This window comes from Parus major, chromosome 1 (genome assembly GCF_001522545.3).
Source record: "Parus major isolate Abel chromosome 1, Parus_major1.1, whole genome shotgun sequence".
Lineage (NCBI taxonomy): Eukaryota > Metazoa > Chordata > Aves > Passeriformes > Paridae > Parus > Parus major.
Genome location: NC_031768.1, coordinates 1111333 through 1114557, shown reverse-complemented (window position 1 = coordinate 1114557; position 3225 = coordinate 1111333).

Here is a 3225-nt window from a genome sequence, read left to right as displayed (position 1 = left end):
CGGCAGCGCCAGCCGAGAGACTGAAACCGCTTCACCTCCAACGGCTCCGAGGGCACGCGCGCCTCATCCTCATTGGTCGAGCGAGTTCCCGCCCGGCCAAGCAGCCAATGGCAGCCCGAGCCCCCAAGGGCTGGGCCCGCGCTCCAACGGGCCCCAGTGGCCGTTACACGAGTGAGGGAATTACGGGCTCAGGACAGGGCGCTTCCGAACTGGGGCTGCTTTAGAACCGTGAGGCTCCAGCCCGGCTGGCGGCCTCTACACTCGGTGCATGTNGCCCTATGGAGTCCCACGGACACCGAGCTGGCAGCTGCTACCCCGGCCGGAGCTACTGAGGAGGAGGAGCCCCCTGAGCTTCTTGCTCCAGAGGATGGAAAGGCAGCACGTTCTCTTGTCCTCAGTGAGGTGAGGACAGCCCCAGACACATGGAGCCTGCTCAGTGTCCTGTTCTATACTCCAGCCTGCAGCCCGGCTCAGCTGAGCATGAGCCAGAGCAGCAGCAGTGAGACCCTGCACACGGCTCTGCTGGAGATGCAGGCACTGAGGCAGCAGCAGCAGGAAGAGGATGCCCTGGAAGAAGGGATTGCTGCAGAAAGAGAAGCAGCAATTACAGCAAAAAGGGAAGGGAGCCCAGTGCCTGCCCCGCACGGCCCCCCCAGGACCTTGCCCCAGCTGGGAGCCCAGGCCCTCCGTGAGCAGCCGGTTGTCCCCAAGAGACGTCCCTCCCGCTTCAGGCGGGCGCTGCGGGCGCTGCGGGCGCTGTTCCGGTGGCCCTGCCTGAGGCCACAGCCGGAGGAGTAAAACAGGGCACCGAGAGCAGGGATTGCTCCCACAGCCTCCCTCCCGGCAGGACTGCGGCTCACACGGGGCGGCCAACACCAACGGGAGCTGGGACACCAACGGGAACAGGACGAGGAGCACAAAGAAGACAAAGACAACGAAGAAGAGGAAGAAGATGATGAAGGAAATGTAGAAGATGAAGACGAAGAAGAGAACGAAGATGAAGAAAACAAAGCTGACAAGACAATGACGAAGAAGACAGAAGAGAAAAAAGATGAAGAGGAAGGCAAAGAAAAAAGATGACAGGTGAAGAAGATGAAAAAGGCAAAGACAAAGAAAGTAGAAGTGGAAGACTGTAAAAATACTAAGAAGAATAGTAAAGAGAGTAAGAATTTTATAAATAGACAGAAGTAGAAGAAGAAGAGCAGGAATTAGAATAAGGAGCAAGAATTTTAAAATGTGGAAGAATAGTATTAAAAATAATAATATGTGTTTAAAAATTCATTGAAGAAGAAGATTAATAAGAATTCATATTTTTAAATACATAGAAGACAAGAAAAATAGGAAGAAGAAGGACAAGATGAATATTTACCCTCCCTTGAGAAAGACCTGCTCCAATGGGAGGACAAGAACCTTCCCAAGGGAAAGATGACCAATAAGACACAGGAATCCCAACAGGAAAAAGAAAGTGAATTGTCCCAAGGGAAAATGGCAGCGGGCAGGAGCTGTCCCAAGTGCATGAGGACATGGAGGTCACTTCAGGGCACAGCAAGAGTGAGCAGGAGCTGTCCCAAGTGGAAGATGACAATGAGATCTTCTCAGGGGACCGCACAAGTGACTGGGAGCTGTCCCAAGTGTCCCCGGTGCAGCCCCAGCTGAGGCAGCAGCAGCAGCAGCTCTGTGCTGCTCCTGACAGATCCCTGCGGGAGCAGCTGCTCAGGCCTTTGGTGACACCAAAGGAAGCAATTGCTCCTGGTGTCCAAGCCGAGCCTTCCCCTGGCACAGCTTGAGGCCGCTTGCTCTTGTCCTGTGCCATGTTGCTGGGAAGGAGAGAGAAGAGAAGGGCCGGAGGGAGGGACGCAGAGAGGAGGGAGGGGAAGGAAGAGGGGAGGGACTGGAGAACGGGGGAACGGGAAGGCAGTGAAGCAGGAATGGGCTGGGAAGTCGGGAAAAAGGTCGGGCAGAGGGGGAACGAGGCCGTCATGGAGGGAGAGAAGGCAGAAGGAGAGGAGTGAGGGACGGAGGGAGGGAAAGGGTCCCGCCCGAGCCCGCTCTCCGCCGGGGGGCGCCCGAGCGCCGCCTCAGCCGTGAGGGGAGGGAAGGAGCCGTGAGGGGAGATGGTGCCATGGCGGAGCTGTGAGGGGAGGTGGTGCCATGGTGGAGCTGTGAGAGGAAATGGTGCCATGGTGGGGCTGTGAGGGGAGATGGTGCCATGGTGGGACTGTGAGGGGAGATGGCGCCATGGTGGAGCTGTGAGGGGAGATGTGCCATGGTGGAGCTGTGAGGGGAGATGCCATGGTGCCACATTTTTCATTCCCGTTTACAAAGCCAGGGACTGACAGTGTCCAAGACGTGTCCCCATGGGAAGCAGATGGAGACAAAGGGCTCTCCCAGTTTGCAGCAGATGAGGACGCAGAGCTTATCAAGGGACACAGGACAGTTCCAGTGAACTGTTGCCAAGGGAAACAAACAGCGTCCCCGGAGCTGCTGCCTGTCTGGGGGAAGCAGCTCCCTGGATGGCTCTGCAGCAGAGGATGGCAGAGATGGATGAAGAGATGGACAAAGAGAAAGGGAAGCCCAACTCGCAGCCAACCCAAGGCAAACTGCTGAGCCAGAGGAGACCAAGAGTGAGGGATGAGGCAGGAAGGAGAGGCCAGTGGACGGAGAAGACCAGGATCTTCTCTGTGCCAAGGGAGCCATCTCCATCCTACATGTCCTCATCCTCCTCACTGCTGTAGAGCTCAGGCAGCCAAAGGTGGGACCCAAAAACCTGAACAAACCATCAGTCTCATGAATGGAGCTCAAACAGCCACAGGCAGCACCGCAGGGCAGCCAGAGCCGGGCCCTGTCCCTCTGTGGGGACAGGCTGCCACCACTGCCACAGCTGTCATGGCTGCCACCACTGCCACGGCTGCCACCACTGTCACCACTGCCAACACTGCCACAGCTGCCACCACTGCCACCGCTGTCACCACTGCCCTGCCTGTTGAGTCCCAGGGACACTCGGAGCCAGGGCACAGAGCTGGGGAGCACAGGAGAGAAGGGGCCCCAGCCCTGCAGCCCCTGTCCTGGGCAGCCACACACCCCCGTGCCCAGGGTGCTCTTGCCCCCGCTCAGGGTGGCCCAGGAGGGGACAGCCCCTGTGTCCCTGAGCTGGCAGCTGCAGCCTGTGCCACCCTTCACTTCTACACTGAAAATGTAGATGTATGTAGACGTAGATGTAGATGT